The sequence below is a fragment of the Pongo pygmaeus genome, chromosome 18, assembly GCF_028885625.2.
Source record: "Pongo pygmaeus isolate AG05252 chromosome 18, NHGRI_mPonPyg2-v2.0_pri, whole genome shotgun sequence".
Lineage (NCBI taxonomy): Eukaryota > Metazoa > Chordata > Mammalia > Primates > Hominidae > Pongo > Pongo pygmaeus.
In genome coordinates this window covers 85549384-85575213 of record NC_072391.2, presented here as the reverse complement: position 1 = coordinate 85575213, position 25830 = coordinate 85549384, and the positions used below count along the sequence as shown (strand labels likewise).

Here is a 25830-nt window from a genome sequence, read left to right as displayed (position 1 = left end):
GGTTCCTTCATGTGCACGACAGGCCGTGCTGTCTCCTGGAGCCTGGGGCCTGGCACCTGGGAGCTCAGCCAGAGCGGCCCCAGCAACCCTCCTGTAGCTCCAGCAATGCCATCCCTGTGGTCAGCGTGGACCTGGCCACCCAGTGGCCCCAAGTCCCCCCTATAGCTCCAGTGGTGCTTTCCCTGCAGCGTGAACCCGGCCTCCCAGCGGCCCTGCATTCCATGGAGGGCTGGGCCCCCTGCCCTCCTGAGCCTCACAGTGGCCAGCCAGCCTCACACGCTGCTGACCCTCAGTAGTGGCCAACCCCGTGTCTGTCGGAGAGCACAGGCCACCATCCCCATGGAGCTCAGGCATGCTGCCTGGGTAGGGGCCCTCCAGGAAGCCTGGCGCTTAGGGGTGGCAGCTCAAGCTTGTTGGGGGTGGGGAGCTGGCCGGGCAGCCAGGGCCCATCATGTGCGACTTTGGGCCAATCCCATCCCCTCTGGGCCTCTGTCCCCATTTACCAGAGAAAGATGGTCTCCGCTGAGCCAACCACCTTCATCCAAACCAAAGGACAGAAACCACCTCTGCTGAGCCTGGAGGCAGCCAAGGGAGTGGAGGAGCCAGCCGGGGTCCCCGGGTTGGGCCACACACACCCCAGTGAGGCTGCGGAAGGGACACGCCGCCTCCCGAGGTGCAGAGTTTCGCAGGGCACAACCCTCGTCCCGTCTGCTCCTCCAGCACCCTGTGACCCAGGACGGGCGGGTTTCCTGTGCCTCACTTCACAGACGGGAACATTGAGGCTGGGGGGAGCTGAGTGAGGAGCTTGGGGTCCCCAGCCACATGTGTGGGTCCAGCTTTGCTCTGATGCCACGCGCCGCACGCACTCCTTTACTGGGATGCACCCGGCCCCACTGGACACTGCTGTGCCCCCTCCCAGGACAGCAGCAGGAGCACCCGGCCCTCCTGGATGTCCCCCGGCCCCTCTGTGCTGCAGCCCTCATGACTCACTGGGAGGCCAAAAGGAAGCCCCAAGTGATTTTCTAGCACCACCTCCCGCAGCCCTTGGGGTGAGGCTGGGCTGTTCTGCCTGGGAGTGGTGCTAGGGGAACCTCCTGAGGGGTCCCAGGAAGGCCCCTGGCCTCCTGCCTCCACACCCCTGATTTCTTGGATCCCTTTCTTGGTCAGTGAGAGCCGACCGGGTGAAGTCACCCCTGGAGGAGGAGGGAGCTGAAGCAGCCGGTGACTCACTCACACGAGACAGTGGGCGGTGGCCAGGGCAGAGTGGGACTCCCCGTTGCTGGCTGAAATCCAGACAGCGCCTTGGCCCGAGGTGTCCCTGACAGGACGAGGGCGGAGTGGCAGCTGCTGAAACCTGAACTCCTCTGCCCTGCCCCCGTCCCTTGACCCCACACATCTAGTAGGTCAGCGCCAGAGGAAATCCTCGAAGAAAATGGGTGTCTGCCTTGCTGAGCACAGAACCGCAGTCAGCCCTGTGTGCCCTGTCCCTGGATGAGGACAGGAAGGACGTGGGGGAGAGGCCACGGTCACCCTCAGGAGCCCCCAGACCTACTGGAAAGCAGCCCAGTGAGCATCTGAGAAGTACTGCCTGTGCCCGGCGCGAGGGTGCAAGGCGGGTGGCCGTGTGGCCTGGTAGCCTAGGGTTGCGCCAAAGCCCAGCAGGTGTGGGACGAGCAGGACTGGAGCAGGAGGAGCTCGGGGGAGCAGGGACCTGTGCTGAGCTTGAGGTGTGGCTGGGCTGGGAGGCCGGACAAAGGTGTGTTTCCTCTGGCCATGCAGGGGTCAGGCGGTGGTGCTGGGGAGGAGGATGTGGGAGGAAGATGGGGCTCAGATAAGGGGCCAGGGCTGAGTTCAGCAGGTATTGGGAGGTGCCATGGGGCTGTGAACACGCACAGGTGGGGAGGCTGGGGTGGGGGCAGAGCAGGGGACAGTCCTGGAGCCAGCAGACAGAAGGAGGCATCTCTATAGCACCCCAGGCTTGGAGACAGGGCTGGCTCACCTCAAAGGGGGCCGTGGGCATCAGGGCTGGCCTGCCCCGGCCCCTGGAGTACATGGGAGTTGAGCTGCATGAGGGGTGGCCAGCCTAGGGCAGGGCAGGAGCCACGAGGCGTCCACTCCTCTCTGTGGATTTCGGTGTGGGAGGAGGAAGGACAAGCTCCTCCTGGAAGCAAAGGGGCCTGAGGACCCAGGGGCAGAGTGACCTTGTGGGCAGGCCATCCCTGAGGCCTACTGCATGCGGAGAAGGTGGACCCTGTGGCCAGCTTGGTGCCAGGAGCAGGTCCTGGGGGGGTGGGGAGTAAGTCTCCCAGGGGCCGAGCTCCATGAGTGTGCGTGGTGTGGACACTGGGCCTGCCACAGGGAGGCTGGTGTGGGCAGGAGGCTCCCTGGGAAGTGGAGAAGCGCTTTCTGTGAGCTTGTTCCAGGGCTCTGGTCAGCCCAGCCTGGGGTCTCGTGGCCACGCAGGTCAGCAGGAAGGGGAGGATGCCCCACCAAGGAGGCAGGAAGGCGGACTCTGCCCGGCCCATCAGGCTCGGAGGTGGGGGACCCAGGGTTTGTTCTTAGCAGGCCTCCTCTCCTCCTCTGCCTCATAGGCACCTCTGGGATGGGAGAGGTGGTGTCTGCAGGGCCCTTCCCACAGGCAAGTCTGTCCATCTGCCACTGCTGCTGCAAGGGGCTACAGGTCCTCTGGCTACTCTGGACCCCCCGGAAAAGGGAGGCTTGAGCTGCCCACTGCACCCTTGACCCCTTCTGAGCCTCTCAGCAAAGTCCCAATCCACCCTCCTCAGGAGGTCCCAGGGACTTACCCACATGGGCACCCCATGCCCTCAGCCAACCAACCCCACCATGGCCCACACGCCTGCCCCTCCCTCTGTCTCCTTGGGGCCCCGCACACGTTGGCACAGAACATCTCCCTGCTGGGTGACCTCTTCCCGCGAGCGGCCCAGGCCAAGTGCAGCCTTCTGGGCAGACACAGGGAGCGGGCATTCCCGATTCACAGAGGACTCACCTTGGCGTACTACAGTGGCCTGGCAGAGCCCAGCCTGCGACAGGGGCCTCATACGCATCTGTTGCGTTCACCAGTGAATCCCAATCCCCCAGTTCGTTTTCTACCCCACATGCCCAACAACTGAGTGGGGTGGGGGAGGCATTTCGCTGGACGCCATGGAGATGCAGTATCGTCTGGGAACCTGAGTCTCTGTAAACCCCGGGGTTGCACAGACCAGTGCCAGCAAGCTCCTTCGCAGAGAGGAACTCAGACACGAATCCCTGGAGACTCCTAGTTCTCATACAGCGCTTGTTTTTTTCTTCCATTTTCAAAGACCGGATTTTCACAGGTCTGCTTCTCCCGGGGGCCACGCCCGCATTTCTGTGAATGATCCCCAGCTGTCCCTAATGAAACATGCTCTTTCACTGAGAGGGATCCCAGCCCCACTCAAGCGGGTCAGAGCTCGTCCGTAGGAGGCTGTGTGGGGGTCACGCCACCACAGGACGCAGATCTGCCAGAAGCCTGTTTTATTGCACTTAACTAATTCCCAAGATAAACCACTGGGAATTTCCATGTAAGCACTTAGGCCTCTGTTTATGAGAATCTTTGATCCACTGAGAATGTTTAGAACTCACTGAAGCATCCCTGGCCCTGCCCAGCACCAAGCCTTCCCAGACGCGCGAGGGCGGGGAAACTGTCGGCCTGTGCTTGGTCTGTGGGGATCCAGGACCCCACGAGGGGACCCCAATAGGGAGCCTCTGCCCCCCAGGTGGTGGGGTCTCTGCTGGGACTCTGCAGGCTCCTGCCCGTGGCCAAGTTCATGGCTGTCTTTTCCAGAACTGCCCCGCAGCCCTAGACAGCCCCATGGAAGGGCCCATCTTCCTCCGGCCATGGAGGAAACTTGCAGCCATCCGTGACCTGCAAACTGTAGCTTATGATGGACTGTTCCCCATCCACCAAAGCCCAGCCACTTGGTTTGGAGGCCACTGCCCCAAATGGCCCCTCTCCAGTCACTGAACTGCAGTTCAAAAGCCCCACCCCTCGGCTCTTTGAGCAGCCAGCCTGCCTTCTCACTCTGGGATGGTTTCTTCAAAACCCTCTGGAGTGTGTCCAGTTCTTCTGTTATTTCAGGGTGTTTTATTTCCAGCACAGATTTCCATTTCTGCTACCACCGGGATGGAAAAGTCCTCTTCCCTCTGATTCCCCCAATCCCAAGAATCCAATTCCTTCACTAATGCTGGGTGCAGCCATAGTCTCTACAATCCAGAAGACTGAGTGAGGTGGAAACATCGCTGCAGCCTGCAGCTCACCTGGTTGTCACTCGCAGATCGGCCTCGGAAAGCTCCAGGAAGTTGGTTTGGGATGAGCCGGCTGTCCCGCACAGATGGTGGGAGGGAGAGGAGGCCGGGGCTGCAGCCAGTGCAGCGCCGTGGCCCCTGTTCTGTGGTTCACTGGGGTGTGAGGCCTTCCTCGGGCTCAGAGAGGGGGCCTCTGAGTCCTCATCCACAGAAGCCCTCTGTGCCACCAGCAGGGAACAGCCAGCAAAGAGCCTTCACCCTGAAGATCCAGATGGAATTCTTGGTTTCTACAGCTGCTCCCTGCCTCTCCCCACAGCCGCAGGAAGGGGTGTTAACTGAGGCAACCCCCACCAGAGACAGACCTGCACAGGGCCAAGAACTTGCCCCGTGGTAGGGCTGGGGGAGGAGCGGCTAGTGGACTTTCTTTGTCAAAGGCAGGTGTCACTTTCAGCTCATTAATTTCACTTCTCCAGGTTCTCAATCCAACAAAATGAGCTCTTTACAAAGGCCAGGACCTGCCCTTCTAGAGGACAGTCTCATACTTCCCAAAGCTTCAGGACTTGGGGTCCTGTGGCTGCTCATCTGTTGGCAGGACTGGGCGAGGCCAGGTGTGACATCAGACAAGTCCCCCACCTCTGGCAATTCCTCAGCGGGGGGCATGACCTACTGTACATTCCAGGGCTGGGGCACATGTACTTACCCCTTAGCCTTGGACCACAAGCCTCGCCCAGCCCAAAATGGAATGGGGACAGCCTCTGCCACAGGGAGGGGCAGGTGGTGCTGTGTGAGGGGCGGTGGCACCCAGGGCTTTTCTCACAAGGAAAAGGAACCTCGAAGTGTTTCTCTCTGCACACTTTGCCTCTCTCAAATGTAGGGTCCTTCCTCTCCCACCCCCATCAGCAGCTGAGGCCCCAGAAGGGCCCACCTGTGTCCCGCCCACCATGCGTGAGATCGCTGATTGTCTCCTGGGGTAGTCACAGCGTGCTCGAGCCTCTCCGGACCCCATCCCAGCTGTCAGAACCAGGAAGCCCCCGTCAGGCACCAAGACCCCCAGACACTGGCCCGGGCTCCCCATTTTCAGTTGATCCTCCCCGGCAAGTTTCTGTCTTCCCGGGGCTGCAGGCGTTTCGGTCGTGGCTACATCACGCCAGTGTCTGCCTCCGTGGCCACGCAGCCTCCTCCTTTTCTCCGTGTCTTAAACTTCTTTCTGTTCCCTCTTATCGGGACCTCCTGATGCCATCAGATGCCGCCCCACCATGGTTCAGAACAATCTTTCCATCTCAAGATCCTCAATTCAATCACATCTGCAGAGACCCTTTTTTTCCATGTAAAGTAGCATTCACAGGTCCCAGGGATTAGGATCTGATATCTCTGGGGCCAGTACAGATGGGCTTGAGATTTGATCATGGAGAAAAGAAATGACAGCATTTAGCTCTATATCCTAGTCAACAGGGAGCCGCTGAGCGTGATTGAGAAGAACATCAAAAATCAAGCGGTTTTGTAAAAGAGTAAAGCCTCTCCACTCTCCCAAACCCAGCCAATTTCTCAAAATTTGTGAGAGCGGCGTCCTCCCAGCAGCAAACACAAGGGACACGTGTGTGCACCCAGACCAGCACCTACCACTCTAGACAGTCCCCAGAGCGAGGCTCAGGACTGACGGCCGGAGATGCAACCGTGGCCAGGGGCCCAGTGCTCATTGAAACCTGCTCAGTCCAAGGCCTTAGGGTGAGCCTGGCATCGCGTCATATTGTGGAAACACTCGTTGCCTCATTCAGCCAAATGCTTTTTAAAGCGACTTTTTGGCCGGGCACGGTGGCTCACGCCTGTCATCCCAGCACTTTGGGAGGATCATTTGAGGTCAGGAGTGTGAGACCAGCCTGACCAACATGGTGAAACCCTGTCTCTACTAAAATACAAAAAAAAAAACCTAGCCGGGTGTGGTGGTGTGCCCTTGTAGTCCCAGCCACTCGGGAGGCTGAGGCAGGAAAATCACGTGAACCCGGGAGGCACAGGTTTCAGTGAACCAAGATCTCACCACTGCACTCCAGCCTGGGTGACAGAGTAAGACTCCGTCTCAAAACCAAAAACCAAAAAAAAACAAAAAGAAAGTGACTTTTTATTCTAAAACAGTTTTAGATTTACAGAAAAAATATGTAAATCTGTAAATGTCCTGATGGGGCTTGTGTTCTAGGAGTAAGACATCAGCTCTGCTGCTCAGATGTCCAGGAGGGTCTTCGGCGGAGCCTGGGACCCCCCACCCCAGGGTCAGGGGTCTCTCCCTGGAGGGAGGGCTCAGCGCCTGGAGTTTGGGGAGACCCTGGAGATTGTGTGAGTGCAGGTGGGGGTGAGACGCGGAGGAGAAAGAGCGCGGTGCCTGGGGGCGGCTGTCGGGTTGGGAGATCCTGGGGCTCATAGGGATTCTGGGGTCCCAGGGAACCCCTAAGTTTGGAGGCTGGAAGGGCCCCCAGCTGCCGTGGTCCTGGAGAGTTCCCAGAGTATTTCCTCATGAAATGAACAAAAGACCACAGCCTTCTGCAGCAGAGGAGAAGCACGCGGAGCATCCACATCTATAAAGGCCCCAAAGTGGAAAAACCTGTTGTTTTTCCTGAGCAGCCCGGCTGGAAACAATGGCGGTTTTGTTTCGCAGACTCCGCAGAATCTGGCGGGCAGAGGGATGGGGGCGCGGGATGCGGCAGGGAGGCGGCTGAGGGAAGGAGGGGGCGTCGACCCTTCCTGACCCACCGAGGACACCTCTCTGGCCCACTTCGGGGGGTCGGGGGTGGGGCGGCTTGTCCGGGAGAAATCCTACAGCTTCTCACTCACAAGCCGGTGGGTGGCCGCGAGGCCTGGCCGCACAGCCTCATTCCTACGACTTTCTTCTGCCTTGTGGCATGGCTTTTTCTTTTCCCCTAAGGAAAGTTTGCTTAAAGAGAAAGAGACACACATACCATTCTCTGGTGCTTTGAAGGGTTGAGCTAAGCTGGGTCAAGAGGAAATGGCGTGCTCAGTCACCCCCGAGAACAAAGTACTCCCACGAGTTTTGGTGAGGCAAGTGTGTCTTCTCAGCTCAAATCTCTACCACCCCACGGACAAGGCAGTTCAAATCCAGGCTCCACCATCACCTGCTGTGTGGGTTGGGCAAGCTATGGACATCTCTGAGCTTCGGTTCCTTGAGTGTAGAATAAGCATAACACCTGTGTAGAAGGATTACTGTGGGGGATGCTATTTGTACACCTCCCACTGCCAGAACGCAAGTTCCATGAGGCTGGGGCTAAGTTTTCTCCATTGCTGCAAGCCCTCCAAAATGTCAGCCGAGTTCATCACGACCGCAAGGACCACCACCACCATCATCGTCACCCTCACCCAAACGCTCAAATCTGCAAGTGTCTAAACCCATGGGTTTGTGTCAAATGCTACCATGCTTAGCGTCCCCAAAGCTAGAGCCACCACAAAGAAGGTTCTCTCCAATATTACTGCCTTAAATTTCTAGCTCAGAACCCTCAATAAACTTGGGCACCTTTTGTGCTGGGCCTCCTTTAGCCGATGGCTCCAGGGCCCTTATCCCTGGCAGAGAAGGCCATCGGCAATGTAGGGGGTAAGCTGGGGTGTGGGGGTGAGCTGTTCAGCCCTGCTGAGCTGTGCTGTCTCATGGGAGCGGCCCCTCCCTTCCAGGAACCTTCCTTGAGCAAAATCCTCAAACGTCAGTAGGTGGTCTTGAAATCCCTTCCTCTGTGACCCAGTAATTCAGAGATCTTAATGAAGTTTCCCCAAAGTTAGAACATAGTGGCTGTTCCCTAACACACACACACACACACACACACACACACACACACACACACACCCCCACCCACCCCCTTTCTCTGTTATGTGTCTCCCATAATTTTTCTGTTTCTCAATTATGTTTCTTTATTATGTTTGTCTATTATTTCTTTGAATTGTCAATGCCTGCTTCTACTGGTCTGTACCAGGTTCTATTGCAATCACCTCTGGTTGGGGCAAAACTGCACATTTAGCTATTTTATGAGTGTTTCCTTGTATTTCATAGACGGCATCAGAGCCCTTGTGGCATGTGGGTACAGGGATCAGAGGATGCAGACTGAAAGGAGCTTCTGGATGTGCATTCTATTCTCATTCTGGAGCCAAGGAAGTGAGAGGGGAAAAAGGGAAGTGATGCTAAGCCTTTTGTGGGGTCTCATACATAACTCAGTTTCCACAAAGCTGTGCCCCAGCTCAGCCCTATGGATAGAAGCATGGTCTGGGGTTCCTTTGCTGATCAGGGGATGTACTTTGTCCAAGTTACTGACCTTCCCAAACCTCATCAATGCACATGAAGAGCACTTGCAAACAATGAATCTAGACATGGACCTTCACAAAAAATCACTCAAAATGGATCCCAGGCCTAAATGAAAAATGCAAAACTATAAAACTCCTAAAAGATAACATAAAAGAAGATCTAGATGACCTAGGGTTTGGCAATGACTTTTTAGATCCAGCACCAAAGGCACGATCCAGGAAAGAAATAATTGATAAGCTAGACTTCATTAAAATGAAAACTTTTGCTCTGTGAAAGACGCTGCCAAGAAAATGAAAAGACAAGCCACAGACTGGGAGAAAATATTTTTGATGGAAATATCTGAGAAGAGAGGCTTGTTATCCAAAATATACAAAGAATTCCTAAAACTCAACAATATGAAAATAAACAACCGAATTTAAAAAATGGGCCAAAGATCTTAAATGACGCCTCACCAAAGAAGATACATAGATGGCAAATAAGCATATGAAAAGATGCTCCTGGCTGGGCACGGTGGCTCATGCCTGTAATCCCAGTGCTTTGGGAGGCCAAGGCAGGCAGATCACCTGAGGTCAGGAGTGGGAGACCAGCCTGGCCAACATGGCAAAACCCCTTCTCTACTAAAAATACAAAAAAAAAAATTAGTGGGGTGTGGTGGTGCATGCCTGTAATCCCAGCTACTCAGGAGGCTGAGGCAGGAGAATCGCTTGAACCTAGGAGGGAGGTTGCAGTGAGCTGAGATTGTGCCACTGCAGTCCAGCGTGGGCAAAAAGAGTGAAACTCCATCTCAAAAAAAAGAAAGAAAGAAAAGGAAGGAAGGAAGAGAAAAGGAAGAAAGAAAGGAAGGAAGGAAGAAAGAAAAGAGGCTCCCCACCACACATGTCATCAGGGAAATGCAAATTAAAATAAGCATAAGATACTGCCTCTCACCTAAGAGCATGGCTAAAACCCAGAACTCCGACAACACCAAATGCTGGGTGAGGATGTGGAGCAACAGGAACTCTCACTCATTGCTGATGGGAATTCAAAATGGTGTGGCCACTGTGGAAGACAGTCTGGTAGCTTCTTAGAAAGCTAAACATGCTCTTACCATACCACCCAGTAATTACACTCCTTGATATTTACCCAAAGGAGTTGGAAACTTATGTTCACATAAAAACCTACACACAGACGTTTATAGCAGCTTTATTCACTGTGGCCAAAATGTGGGAGCACCCAAGATAGCCCTCCATAAGTGAATGGATAATAAACTGTGGTCCATCCAGACAGTGGAACATTATTCAGCACTGAACAGAAATGAGCTGCAAACCATGAAAGGATGTGGCAGAAACGTAAGTGCATATCACTAAGTCAAAGAAGACAGTCTAAAAAAGCTACGTAGTGTGTGCTTCCAACTATGTGACATCCTGGAAAAGGCAAAACTGTGAGAGCAGTCAAAAGATGAGTGGTTACCCGGGGCTGGCAGGAGGGTGAGATAAACAGGCAGGACAGAGAGGATTTTTAGGGCAGTGAAACTACTTTGTATGGTACCATAATGGTGGATAGATACTGCTAGAAATTTTTCCAAGCCCACAGAATATACAACACCAGGAATGAACCCTGATGTATGACAGAGCAGGAGCATTGCCATTTTGGACAAGCACTGCCGTTTTAAAGTTCCCCATGATCGAAAACTGCCTAAATCCAACCCAAGGGGCATCAGCCTAATGGCTAATGTCAGCATGACTGTAAATCACAAATGACATCTCCGACCAGAAACATGCCAACCCTAAGATAAACCCCTCCCTAACCAGAGACATGCCAGCCCAGAGGTAACCTTCCCTCCAACCAGAGACATTCCAACCCTGTAATAAACTTCTTCTCCACACAGAAACATCCTAAGGCTGTGATAAGCTCTCTTGCCCTGAACCCTTCCATACTCTTAGTCTGTAAGACAGAGCACTCCTGACTGAAATTGGCCAGAAGCCCCTCTCAGATTTATTCTCCAAAATAAACCTGTCTTTGACTGTTGAGCCACTTTTCATGATTCTTTCCTCTTTCTTTAACTCTTACAACGTAAACCATGGACTTTGGGTGATAATAATGTGTCAGTGTAGGTTTTATAAGCTGGAATGAATGTACCACTCTAGTGAGGGATGTTGATAATGAGAGAGGCAATGCCTGTGTGGGGGCAGAGGATATATGGGAAATCTCTGTACCTTCTGCTTAAATTTGCTGTGAACTTAAAACAGAAGTTTAGACTTTGCTCTAAAAACGAAGTTTATTAAAAATAGAACTTTCTTTATAGCTGTGTTGGGATGATATGAGAGAACACAGGGAAAGCACGTAGAAAATGCCTGGCACATAATTATCATTACTATTGAGTTTCCTTTCCCATAGAACCCATCTGGCTTAGCACTATATTTCCCATAGAACCCATCTGGCTTAGCACTATATTTCCCATAGAACCCATCTGGCTTAGCACTATATTTCCCATAGAACCCATCTGGCTTAGCACTATATTCTAAGTGTTTGGGCATATCACTGATGCTTGATAAATGTTTGAGGAATGAATGAGAGGACCCTGCAACATATGCAGCCTACATCTGCACATTGGCAAGAGCAACCCACAGCCCAACTGTGAATGTCTTAAATTACTTGGGCTCATTGTCCAAGATTTTTTATTTCTCCCAGCTATCAGACCCTAAGCAATTTGAGAGCACAGCCCATATCGTACATGTCTATGTATGACATGGTTGTATATTAAGAAGCTACTGAACAATTTTACACTGAAAATGTCAAAACATTATTGAGAGAAATGAAATAAGACCTAAATAAATGGAGAAGTATACCATGTTCATGGAATCAAACACTCAATATCATTACAATGTTAATCTTCCCCAAAATTTATCTGTAATCTCAAAGCATTTGCAATCAAAACTCTAGCTGATTTTTTTTTTTGGTAGAAGTTGATAAGCTGTTTCTAAAAGTTATACAGAGATGCAAAGGGATCTAGAATAGCCTATTTACTTATTTATTGAGACAGAGTTTCACTCTTGTCCCCCAGGCTGGAGTGCAATTATGCAATCTTGGCTCACCGCAACCTCCGCCTCCCAGGATCAAGCAATTCTCCTGCCTCAGCCTCCCGAGTAGCTGGGGTTACAGGTATGTGCCACCACATCTGGCTAATTTTTGTACTTTTAGTAGAGACGGGGTTTCATCATATTGGCCAGGCTAGTCTGGAACTCCTGACCTCGAGTGATCTGCCCACCTTGGCCTCCCCAAGTGCTGGGATTACAGGCATGATCCACGTGCCCGGCTGTCAGATGATCTCTAAAAAGAACAACACAATTAGAGGAGCTATACTATCTGACTTTAAGACTTACTATAAATATACAATAATCAACAAAGTATTGTATTGGTGTATGAATGGACAAATAATTCAATAAAATTAGAGAATCTAGACATAGACCCCATATATACAGCTGACTTTTAGTAAAGACATCATGGCAACTCACTTGGAAAAGGGAAGACTTTTTAATAAATGCTGCAGGGACAATTGGCGATCACGTGGAAGGAAATAAATCTCTACCTCTACCTCAATCTGTGCACAAATATGAATTTGCATTGCATTGTTGCCTAAACATAGAACCTAGAGCAATAATGTTTGCAGAGGAAAACACTAGAGAATATCTTTGTGATATTGGGATAGGCAAGTATTTATCAGACAGAAGGCAAAAGTACTAACCAGAAGAGAAAAAAGTTAAATTTGGCTTTATCAAAATGGATAATTTCTGCTCCTTAAATAACACTATTAGGAAATGGAAGAAAAAAAAACAAGCTACAGACTAGGAGAAAATATTCACAGTGTACATTTGGCATGGAACTGATCATCAAATAATATAAAGAACTGCTTCAAACCAGTAAGAACAAGACAAACCACCTGTTAAAAATGGACAAAAGGGCTGGGCGCGGTGGCGCACGCCTGTAACCCCAGCACTTTGGGAGGCCGAGGTGGGAGGATTGCTTGAGGTCAGGAGTTCGAGACTACCCTGGCCAACATGGTGAAACCCTGTCTCTACTAAAAATACAAAAATTAGCCAAGGCATGGTGGCTGGCGCCTGTGATCCCAGCTACTCAGGAGGCTGAGGCAGAAGAATTGTTTGAACCCTGGAGGCAGAGGTTGCAGTGAGCTGAGATCACTCCATTACACTGCAGCCTGGGCAACAGAATGAGACTCCATCTCCAAAAACAAAAACAACAACAACAACAAAAAATGGACAAAAGATTTGAACACAACCTTATGCAAGAAAATCCACAAATGGTCCCTAAGCTCAGTAAAAGGGGGTCCACACCATCAGTCATCAGGGAACTAGAAATGCAAATTCCACAGTGAGATGCAGCCTCACGCTCACTAAAAGAGCTAAAATGAAAAAACAAGACAAGCCCAAGTGTAGGTAATGAAGCAGGACAACCAGGTCCCTCATTGATTGTCAGGGAGTTACTGTGGAAATCTCTGTGAGGGTTTCTAATACGCAAAATGTCTTCTGCTCTGTGACCCCTCATTTCAATTCCTAGGTAGGCACATAAGAGAAATGAAACGTGGCCACAAGAAGGCATGGATAAGAATGCTGACAGCAACTTTATTCATGACAGTCAAAACCCCTCTAACATCCCAAAGATCCATTCAAATGTTAACAAGTAAGTGACCTGAAATGGTAATAATTCATTCATTCCATGGGCTCTTGCTCAGTGATAAAAAGGAATGAGCCACTGAAATACACAACAGCGTAAATTAATCTCAAAAACACCATGTGAAGCAAAAAACCGGCAGATACAAAGGAATGTATGCTATAGGATTCTGCTTAAAGGAAGCTCAAGAAAAGGCAGAAGTAATGCAGGCTATAGAGATTCAAAGAGTGGCTGCCTCTAGGAGACTTTGGCGAAATTGACTGGAAAAGAGTATGAGAGAAATTTCTGGGATGAAAAATGTTCTATGTCTTCATATGAGTGTTGATTATATAGGCTATACATGTGTCAAAACTCGTCAAATCACACACTTAACATAAGTGCTTATTACTGTAAGTTATGCTTCAGTAATACACACATACACATATGTGTGTATACATACTTTATTCAAATGAAGTCATAGTCTATATAGATATCAACATACTTGAGTATTTAGAAAAGAACTTCTGGGAATGGCATGAGAGCTGAGTGGTTATGTGAACCTTCCCGCAGAGAACAACTCCAAACACTTCATGAAATGTAAACAGTGATGATTTAAATACTCTATAAAGAGATGAGAAGCCAGGAGAAGCCAGAGGAGAGGTGACTGTCAACAGCAAATGCCAGTGTTAGGAGCTGTGAGTTTGCAGCTTTCTGTCTTGACGGCACAGCCTTGGTGGAAATCACAGCCCGACAGACTCCAGGTGCCAGAGATAAGGGGCAAGACTGCCTGGGTGCGGAGTATATACATACAGGGGAGATCTTGGCAGTGAGAAAAGTTGGCTTGAAACTCCACATCCAGGGTGAGCTCTGCCCAAATCCCTGGCTGACAATTAGACTGTACATATGCAGACGGAGTCCCAGGCAGCCCCCAATAAGCAGGCAGACGCCAGAGAGGAGGCACTTCTCGAAAGATGGAGTTGCATAGGGCAAGGTCTGTGTGCTGCTGCGTTTTTAAATGAGCTGCTGCCTTTTTAAATGAGTGCATGCCCCAGCTGTGTGCAGCTCAAGAGGCAGACACCTGAAGCCATAGATGCTTGAAGAGGACAGAGCCCAAAGCTGGCAGAGCTGTGGAAATTCAGGCGTACTCACTGGAAGCAAGGAAGCCACTGAGATACTGAGACCCTAAATCTGAGCATAGCCTTAGCCCAGATCCATGGCTGCCTGCCCCGTTGCACAGGTGCAGGGAAAATCTCCAGGAATCAGGCTTAAAAATCAGTAGCTGGAGCCATAAGAAGAGGCGGGGGGGTGGGGGGGGGGCGCCGGTGCGGTGACTCACACATGTAATCCCAGCACTTTGGGAGGCTGAGGCAGGTGGATCACTTAAGGTCAGGAGTTTGAGACCAGCCTGGCCAACAAGGCGAAACCCCGTCTTTACTCAAAATACGAAAATTAGCCAGGTGTGGTGGTATGCACCTATAGTCCCAGCTACTCAGAAGGCTGAGACAGGAGAATTGGACTGCATTCCAACCTGGGCAACAGAGCAAGGCTCCATCTCAAAAAAAAAAAAAAAAAAAAAAAAAAAAGCAGGGACATCAGCTGCTTACCACAGAGATGGCAATGTTTGTCTTTAGAATCCAGCACATGACAGCTGTTAGAACAAAAAAAGCAACAATCTTCAGAAGAACACAACAGATTCCAGAGCTGTTGTTGTTGACGTAGCATCTACATTCTACATGTAGATTACATGACACATGCAATGTCCAAATGTTAAATGACATTCAACAAAACAGGGAAGTGTGACTCGTGCTCAAGAACAAATGATTCCCAGTTAATCCAGATAATGGGTTTCACAGAGACAGTTCAAATGAGATGTTATAAACGTGTTCAGAGAGCTGAAGGAAAATGTGCTATCAAAAACCAAACAGGCTGGGTGCGGTGGCTCATGCCTGTAATCCCAGCACTTTGGGAGGCCGAGGCGGGTGGATCACCTGAGGTCAGGAGTTTGAGAGCAGCCTGGCCAATAAGGCGAAACCCCGTCTCTACTGAAAATACAAAAATGAGCTGGATGTGGTGGTGGGTGCCTGTAGTCCCAGCTACTTGGGAGGCTGAGGCAGGAGAATCGCTTGAACCCGGGGGCAGAGGTTGCAGTGAGCTGAGATCACGCCGCTGCACTCCAGCCTGGGGGACAGAGCAATACCCCATCTCAAAACAAAAAAACCCCAAAACCGAAAAACCCCAAACAGGTAGGAAGCCTCAACAAAGTAACAGAAACTACAACAGATGTGATAAATCTGGAGCTCAAAAGTACCATGACTGAGATTTTAAAAACTTGTTAGTTTTTAAACAGATTGGGATTGGAAGAAGAAAGAATCAGAGAACTTGAAAATAAATCAAAAGAAATTACTTAATTTGAAAAATGGAGAAAACATTATTGAAAAGAAAGAAATAGAACTTCAGAAACCTATGCGAAAACTGCAAGCAGTGGAGCCTATGTGGAAATGGAATTCCAGAGGCGAGAGAGGGAAAGTCACTAGAAAAATATGCGAAGAAATGACATAAAACTTCCCAGATTTGGTGCAAAACACAAATTTACAGTTCTAAGAATCTCAGTGAAGCCCAAGCAGGATAAACAAATCCGCTGACAACAGAATGGATAAACAAACTGTTTTATATTCACAAAATGAAATACTATTCAGCAATAAAAGTTATAAACTAGAGCTACATGTAACAGAATGAATAACTCTTCACAAAAAATATATTGAACAAAAGAAGCCTAATGCACAGGAATAATGTGATATGATTCCATTCATATAAACTTCAAATAGGGGAGACTAAGTCAAGGTGATAGAGCTGAAAATGGCAGCACCCTTAGTGAAGAGGAGAGGGAAGTCCCATGGAGGTGCAGTAGGAGCATCTCTGGGGTGTTGGTCTTGTTCCGTTTCCTGATCTGATTGGTGGCTTTGTTTTGTGAAAACTCTTTGCATCAGATATATACAACTTCACTTTTCTGCACATACATTATACTTGAATTGCAAAGTAAGAATGTTTTTAATTTTAGAAAGGGATAGAGAGAGAATAATGAGAGCTAAGCGACGTTTTCACTTGAGGAGCCAACTTCAACCCAAATCCTGGAGGTTGAGAAGGAACCAGCTATGCTGAAGTTCAGGGAGGAGCACTTGGCACAGGGGCCTCGGGGTGATCTAGAAGCAGGTCATGGGGGCTGGGTGCAGGGGCTCACGCTTGTGATCCCAGCAATGTGTGAGGCCAAGCAGGGAGAATCACTTGAGCCCAGGAGTTTGAGACCAGCCAGCGCAAAATAGCAAGACCCTGTCTCTATAAAAAAATCAAAAAATTGGCCAGGTGCGGTGGCTCATGCCTGTAATCCCAGCACTTTGGGAGGCCAAGGCAGGCAGATCACAAGGTCAGGAGATCGAGACCATCCTGGCTAACATGGTGAAATCCCATCTCTACTAAAAATACAAAAAATTGGCCCGGCGTGGTGGCAGGCACCTGTAGTCCCAGCTACTCGGGAGGCTGAGGCAGGAGAATGGTGTGAACCAGGGAGGTGGAGCTTGTAGTGAGCCGAGGTGGCACCGCTGCACTCCAGCCTGGGTGACAGAGCAAGATTCCAACTCAAAAAAAAAAAAAAAAAGAAAGAAAAAGAAAAAAAAATTGGCGATTGTGGTGTAGTCCCATCTTGGGAGTCCTGCTTGGGAGGCTAAAGTCGGAGTATGGCTTGAGCCCAGGAGTTCGAGACTACAGTGAGGAATGATTGTGGCCCTGCACTCCAGCCTGAGCAACAGCCTGAGACCCCATTTCTTTCTTTCTTTTTTTTTTTTTAAAAAACAGAAGCTGGCTGTGGGTATTGATGGCATATTGTTATCTTACCCGTAAAAGGAGCGGAGCTACTATCCAGCAGTGGCTTGGGGCACCTGGGACATGGGATACTGGATAATCCCTGTGGCTATTTCATTTGGGGCATCAGCAATGGATGTGGGGTTAAAAAGAGCACATAGACATGTGTGTGCAGCGCGAGACAGTGACACAGCCAGGGGCCAAGACACACGGACACACAGTCACAGAGGGAGACAGACACACTGAGGAAGGCGGACAGAGAGGCCGAGGGACACAGGGGGAGGGAAAGACTGAGGCTGAGACCATGGTGCGCACACAGAGAGATCACCCCTGCCAGACAAGGGAAAGCTTTGAAGTGGAGAAAGGGCACCTGCCTCAGCCTGACAGCCGGCTTCTGATCCCCGCTCTGCTACCACTGGCTGATCTGTTGGAATGAGTGGCTGGACCTCCCTGCACCCGTCTCCTCATCTGCAATGTGGGGGAGTTCAGATGAACAAATGCAAAGGTTTCTAACTCCGAAGTTCCATGATGCTGAGTTCATAAACACGTTATAACACTCTCTCTTTTATTTAATGTTATAACTGGCTCATCTCCCTCTCTCGTGGTACTATTATAGCATACACTTAAGTTTTATAAATTCTACACAAGTTAAAATTAGTTGGGGGAAATTGTTTTTTTGAGACAGGGATCTCACTATCTTGCCCAGGGCTGGTCTCAAGTGATCCTCCTGCCTTGGCCTCCCAAGGTGCTGGGATTACAAGCGTGAGCCACTGTGCCTGGCAGTTGGGGGGAATTTTTAGAGACTGTTGCCACTCTGAGAGAGAAACTGGACCAATATTACAGTCCCAGAATGTCTGTCTCACAGCTTTTATCAAAGACACGGATCCATTTGACCGCCTTTTTCATGCTTGGTCCTATCAGGCCTGGTTCAGCTGTGAATTTTTCTTGATAATTTCCACAGTGGTTACTAAATGCCCTTCTACGTTGAAGGGAAGCTCTCTCACCCTAAGAGTGCTTTCTCTGTTCCCTTAAAAATGGCCAATTTTATTTCTGTCCTTGTCTATCCCACTAGTTGGTTCACAAGCCCCCAAAGTCAGAGACTGGTTCTCTGGCTCTCATCTGTCTCTGACCTGGCTGTGGCCTGTCTCTCCAACCCCACTGGAGCAGCCCTGTGTGGGTGGCCTCCCACTTGGTTGAGGCTGGCTGCTCTCATAGCCTTCCGTCCAGCCACGTCACAGCTTGGGACGACCATTGAAAGATGCTTACATGTTCCGAGGGTCAGGAATTCGGATGTCTGGCGGCTCAGCTGGGAAGACTCAAATCTGGACATGACCCAACCATGGGAGCTGGGATCACCCAAGCAGTCACTCATTCATACACTCACTCACTCACTCATTCACTCACTCATTCACTCACTGACTCATTCACTCACTCATTGACTCACTCACTCACTCACTGACTCACTCATTGACTCACTCACTGACTCACTCATTGACTCACTCACTCATTCACGATTCACTCATTCACTCACTCACTCATCCACTCATTCACTCACTCATTCACTCATTCACTCACTCATTCACTCATTCACTCACTCACTCAGTCATTCACTCACTCAGTGATTCACTCACTCAGTCACTCACTCACTCATTCACTCACTCATTCACTCACTCATTGATTCACTCATTCATTCACTCATTCACTCACTCATTCATTCACTCATTCACTCACTCATTCATTCATTCACTCACTCACTTATTCACTCATTTATCCATTGACTTACTCATTCACTCACTCATTCACTGATTGACTCATTCATTCAGTCATTCACTCATTCACTCACTCACTCACTCATTCACTCATTCACCACTCACTCATTCACCACTCACTCATTCACTCACCATTCACTTACTCACTCATTCACTCACTCATCCACTCATTCCCTCAGTGACTCATTTACTCATTCATTCACTCACTCACACATTCACTCACTCGTTCACTCACTCATTCACCATCCACTCACTCATTCACTCACTCATTCACTCACTCATCCACTCACTCACTCATTCAGTCACTCACCCATTCACTCACTCACTCATTCACTCATTCACCATTCACTCACTCACCATTCACTCACTCACTCACTCACCATTCACTCACTCACTCATTCACTTATTCACCATTCACTCACTCATTCACTCATTCACTCACTCATCCACTCATTCACTCAGTGACTCATTTACTCATTCACTCACTCACACATTCACTCACTCGTTCACTCACTCATTCACTCAGTCATCCACTTATTCACTCACTCACTCATTCACCATTCACTCACTCATTCACTCACTCACTCATTCCCTCATTCGCTCACTAATTTACTCACTCATTCACTCACTCACTCGTTCACTCACTCATTCACCACTCACTCATTCACTCATTCACTCACTCACTAATTTACTCACTCACTCATTCACTCGCTCACTCATTCACTCATTTACTCACTCTTTCACTTGTTCCTTCACTCACTCATTCACTCACTCATTCACCATTCACTCCCTCATTCACTCACTTATTCCCTCACTCATTCACTCACTGATTCACTGATTCACTCACTCATTCACTCATTCACTCACTCACTCACTTACTCACTCACTCACTCACTCACTCACAGTCACCTCTTTACCTTTGCCCTTGCTGCTCCTGCTCCCTAAAGCAGTGGTTCTCAAAGTGTGGTCCCTGGACCTGCAGATCAGCATCACCAAAACTTGTTGAAAATGTAAATTCCTGGGCTTCACTTTGACCTACGAATCAAAAATTCTGGGTTGGTGCCAGTGATCTGCATTTTAGCAAGCGCTCTCGGCGATTCTAATGCAGGCTGAAGTGTGAGAACCACTGTGCCAAGACAGCCTCCTCCCACCCTCCATGCCTGATTGATGCCTACAGGTCCTTCAACAAATTCTCCCCTCATCTGGGAATCTTTACTTGGCTTGCTCTGAGATGGGGTTCCTGGTTCCCCAGCTCCTTTGCTCCCCCACTATGACACTCATCACACCTGTTTCTGCCAGTCTCCCGTGGAAAGTTTCCTGAAGATGGAACTGGTACCTGACACATCAGGTGCACAGCAAATGTTAAATAAAGAAGGGATGAATAAATGAATGAAAACATGAGTGAGTGAATGAACACAGACTTTACTGAGTCTTTTCTGGTGGTAGAATTGGGGTTATGAACATGGGCAAGGCAGAGCTCCGGCCCTTGGCTTGCTCTCAGAACATCATGGGGAGCAAAGAAGAAATGAATGAGGCCCTCCAGGGGCTTGGGGCCAGAGCTGATGGCTGCACGAGGGAAGCCCTTTGAGCACTGGCTGACCTTCCTGTGTCCAATGATCTTTGCATGGCGCCCAGGCGGATGCGTCCTCTCTGTTTTTGTTGGATGAGCCAAAGCAACCATTCCAGCTGCTGAGCCAGGCAGGGGGATGTCCTGGGGCTGTGTACTGCTCCAGCCCCAGTTCCTGTGGTCTGTTCGGCTGCCTTTGTCACCGGGACACACACCAGGCACGCTCAATGTCTGGACTTCAGTCATCCTTCCTCACTGGTCTTTGTTCTAGTGTCTGGTGGCTGCATGGAGAGTTCCCAGAGCAGCTCCGATCCAGAGTAAACAAACCCTGCCCACCGTGTGATCTGAAGAAATGGCCTAAAAATAGGCCGGGGAGTCTTGACTCATGAGCTCTGTAGGCAAGGGGGAGAAGGACACTTTGGGATGAGAATTCCCCTCTTCAGGATTTGGGCTTGTGGAGGATGAGGAAGGTGACCGTCATGTGGTGACTCATCTGGGAAAGCTCAGAGGCGACTGTTGCCTGTCAGCCTTGGATGTCTCCTGGGCAGCTGACCTCCCAGCCTCAGGGCTCATCTCCAGGACCCACAGAGGGAGATGACAGCAGTGAACTTCAGCCCTGCTGAGTTTCACAGGGGCTGCGGGAGGACGGTCCAGGAGGGAGAGGCCAAGAGCCTACGCATCCTCTCCCCAACTGTTCTGGAGCCAGACTCCAGCAAGCAGCAGACCATGAGAAACAGCTCTGCTCCCACAGCCTGCAGGACTGAGTCACAGCCTCCTCCTCTACTTAATCATCCTCATAGCCTGAAGTCCTTACTACATCTGCCCTAAGTTCCTCATGCTGCAGCGAGCCTGCACCAGGCTCACATGACTGTGCCTCTGCTGAGACATCTTCATCAGGAAGGACTTAATCCCCTCAGAACACACTCCTTCTTTCCTCCCCTCTCTTATAGCAACATGACCCTTGATGAAGGGTCCACAGAGACCAAATGCTCTTTCCCTCGGAAACAAAATCCCTTTGCCCTACGGGTGTGTCCTGCTGCTCAGGAGTGCTGGGACTGTAGGACAAGGCCTAGTCTTCTGATGGGTCTTCTGATCAGTTCATGGTCTTCCTTTTAGCAGTGATATATTGGTGTCCTAGGGCTGTGCACTACTTCAGAGGGTGTCTTCTTGTCATTGGCACCAAGTTCCACATCTCCTGGGGACCATAAGTTTTTCTGCTTTCCTAAATCATAAACTTTCTGAGCCATGCCACTGGGCATATAATATGCACCAGTTGTCAAACTTAGGTGACTGTTTTATGCTTACCCAGCCATCCCTCTGTTTAGCTACCCATCCACCCACTCATCCATCCAACCATCCATTCACCCACTCATCCACTTACCCATCCACCCATCAATTCATCTATCCATCCATAAACCCATATACCCTCCCATCTACTAATCCATGCATTCATGCATCTACTCACCCATCCTTTCACTTATACATCCATCTGCCTAGACACCCACACATCCATCCATCCATCCATCCACCCATCCAGCCATGCACCTGCCCATCCATCAATTCACTGATCCATCCATGCATACATGCATCCACCCATTCATCAACGTATCCACCCACCCATCCTTCCACCCATCCATCCATCGACCTATCCATCCATCCATCCATCCATCCATCCATCCATCCATCCATCCACCCATGCATTCACCCATCCACTCATCCATCCCTCCACCCATTCACCCATCCACTCACCCACTCATCCACCCATCCATCCATCCACTCATCCATCCATCTATCCACCCACCCACCCATCCACTCATTCATCCATCCATTCATTCACCCATCCATCCATGCATTCACCCTCCCAAACCCCCACCCACCCATCCATGCATGCATAAATGCATGTATCCACCCATCCATCCACCTACCCACCTATCTGTCTGTTCATCCACACATCCACCCATCCACCCATGCACCCATCCATCCATCCATCCACCCACCCACCCATTCAGCCATCTACCTATCCATCCATCCATTCATTCATCCATGCACTCATCCATTCACCCATCCATCCACGATCCATGCACTCACCCATACATACATACATCCATTCACCCATTGACTCATCCATCCATCCACACATACATTTATATATATATATATATATATATATATATGCATCCAGCCAGTCAGCCATCAGTTCACCTATCCACTCATCCACCCATGCATCCAACCATCCATCCGTGCACCCATCCATCCTTCCACCAATGCATCAACCTATTCATCTATTCACCCACCAATCCATTTATCCATCCATCCATCCATCTGTCCATCCATCCATCCATCCATCCACTCATCCATCCATCCACCCATCCTTGCATCCATCCATCTATTCATCCACTCTTCCATCCACCCATCCACCCATTTATCCATCCATCCACCCATCTGTCCACCCATCTACCCATCCATCTACCCATCCACCCACCCACCCATCCATCCAAACAACACAGAGGAGGCATCTCCTCTGGGCCACCTGCTAACGTACATGCAGGGACCATGGGGTTGAATGAGATGCTCTGCTCCCTCTGCTCGCCTGGGAACCCAAGTTCACTTGTCCTTGAGAAGTGCAGTCTTGGGGAGGTCCATCAGCCGATGACTACAGAGGAGGGGACAAGTGCCAAATGTGAACACAACTGATGGACGCTCTGTGCCTGGAGAATCTGAGGAAACTTCCAGAAGGGGTGGGTACATCTTACATCCCAACTGTGGCCAGAACCCTCTTGTAGACAGGGACTGGATCCTACTGGTATGACCATGGAAGAGCTCAGTGGGACAGGCATCCATGACTGAGCAGGCTTAGAGTGAGTGCTGTCAGGCTGTGAATGGATCTGCCAGCACTGGTGACCAATGGACCAACACCGACTACCTCAGGTGGATGCCACTCTATGGTGGTCACGTGAGGAGCTTATGAGCCGGCCACCAGCCAAGGACACTTCACTATCTTCCAGCCTCGTGAGCCATTTGCTGAGCCCTGTGCCATGAGCAGTGATGATAAAGCAGCGGAAAGTGGGCCCAGGGGACGCAGAATACCAGGGCTGGCCAGCAGTGAGCTTGGGGACACAAGGCTGGTAGACATCCCGCACCGCGTCAGTATCTCCCTGTGGGGTTCGGTGAGCTGAGTCAAAGGCTTCTGTTCCTTTTGTTTTTGTTCATTCCATAAAGGATTTTCCTTGACTCATGGTTTCGCAGCCAGCTCCTTCCGAAGCCCCGGCAGGCAGGGGTGAATGCGTGCTCCAGGCTGCTGTTCCTTGGGTTTTCCCCTCCATGACAGGAATGTGTAAACACCCTGGGCTTTAGAGACAGTGCCAAGCCCCATGTGCCAGACATGCCTCATGCTTTCGGGCAATGGCTAGCGTCCTCACTGTGGGAACCAGGCTGACCCTCACCCTGCTGCTGCCTAGGACCCTGCCTGGGAAAGGGGGCGGTGGCCAGGCTGGAGCTTCCTCCCATCTGCTCTGGGCTGAACTGGGTCCTCCCAAAGTGCACATGTAGAAGTCCTAACCCCCAGGACCTAAGAATGTGACTGTATTTGGAGACAGGCTTAGAGAGGTGACTAAGGTAGCATGAGGTCATCTGGGTGGGCCCCAGTCCAATCTGCCTGGTGTCCTTCTAGGAGATTAGGACATAGATGCACAGAGGGATAGCCATGTGAGGTCACAGGGAGAAGGCAGCCTCGACAAGCTAGGGAGAGGCCTCAGAAGAGCCAGCCTTGCTGGCACCCTGACCTCGGACTCTGCCCTCCAGAGCTGTGCGGAAATGCATTGTTGAGGAATTTTGAATGCATTTTGAATTTTGAAAATGCATTTAGAGAAGAAGCCGCAGACCAGGGTGAGACAGATGAGAAGCTGCTGATGAGAAGCCCTTGAACCTTCGGGCCCAGCCTGGGGCTGCAGGCTCCTCACCCTTGACCACTAGAGCCGGTTGCAGAGCGCCGGGCTCTGAGTGCCTTTCCTGAAGGATGGCTCGGACCGCCTGCAGCTGGTGCTCTCTGCGACTTCCAGGGTTGGGGGACCCACGCCAGCCCCACCAAAGCCTCATGAGCTCCTTGCTCAGCCTTTAACTGTCTTCCCAAATCCCATGGGAATGGCATGAACCCCCTTCCTCCCATCCTATCTGCACAGCAGCGGGAAACGGCTCCTTCCAGCGGCAGGACACCCCCACTTCCACACATTCCCAGAATTCTGGGAGGTGCCCTTGAGCCTCTCCTCTCCAGGCTGAGTCTCCACGGGGCCCTGAACTTGCTGGAGCAGGTCCCTCACCCTGAAGGGCAGGGGCAGCTGGGAGCACGTTGTTCCACCGGCCCCAAGCATGCTCCTTGTCATCTCATACCACCTCAGACACGGCATCCTTCTCCCCATGTTCCAGTGTGCATGGTGGAGAGGCCATGAAGCATCCCGGGGTACAAGGTGATGACATCAGTGGTGTGATCGGGATGGCTGGGGACCGGATGTCAACACTCACTGCCAGGGGGCTCTGCAAGCACCTGCCAGGACCCTGAGCCTGTCATGAGTGCAAGGGAGGGACAACCACCATGTCTGGTTCAGTGCTGGCTCCCCAATTGTTGCCTGGGCCCTGGTGACACCTGAGCCCACCCCGGTGAGAGCACTGTCCCCAGAGCTCAGCCACCAACAGAGCTGCCACCAAGTCTGGGTTCATTCTCTTGAGCCTTACAGATCCCCAACAAATAACTTTTCATGTGACAATAGGACTTTTTTTTTTTTTTTAGAGGGAGTCTCACCCTGCCGCCCAGGCTAGAGTGCAGTGGCGCGATCTTGGCTCACTGCAACCTCCACCTCCCCAGTTCAAGCAATTCTCCTGCCTCAGCTTCCTGAGTAGCTGGGATTACAGGTGTATGCCATGATGCTTAGCTAATTTTAGTAGAGACAGGGTTTTGTCATGTTGCTCAGGCTGGTCTCAAACTCCTGACCTCAAGTGATCTGCCCGCCTCAGCCTCTCAAGTCTTGGGATTACAGGCGTGCGCCACTACGCCCAGCCTAACAATAGCACTTTTAACCCATGCTGCTCCGTGACCAAGCAGGGAGGATGGCAAAGTCCTGCCAGGCAGTGTCTGACATGGTGTGGGCGTCCCTCCTGGCAGCCAAGGCCTGCAGGAAGATGGGGTTTCCACCCAGCCCCTGGGGTGGGCCTCGGTGGCAGGCGGCTTGTATGTCTCTTACCCCCACTGAGAGAGGGCTGGCGGTGCAGCCTGGAGCACACTGAGGGTCCCTGGTGTCAGCTGGGGAGGGCAAGTGGGCCGGGAAGGACTTTTCCAGCACAAGGGGCTTTTCTTTTCAACCATCCTTCAAACCAACTCACGGTTGCCTGTGGCTGCAGGTGACAGTAGTGACGTGCCTGTC

The 25830-nt window shown here is 50.8% G+C and overlaps 1 long non-coding RNA gene across 2 annotated transcripts; it reads left to right on the top strand.

Annotated features, from left to right (window-relative positions):
- Window positions 1-1292: 1292 nt before the first annotated feature.
- On the top strand, window positions 1293-5820 carry LOC129016243 (uncharacterized). 2 transcript variants are annotated; one of them, XR_008494747.2, is made up of 3 exons: window positions 1293-1566; window positions 3336-3560; window positions 3824-5820. It is a non-coding gene; the product is annotated as an uncharacterized LOC129016243 (long non-coding RNA). The 2 variants fall into 2 exon arrangements; XR_008494748.2 differs by having other exon boundaries at window positions 1293-1662; window positions 4134-5820.
- Window positions 5821-25830: the final 20010 nt, after the last annotated feature.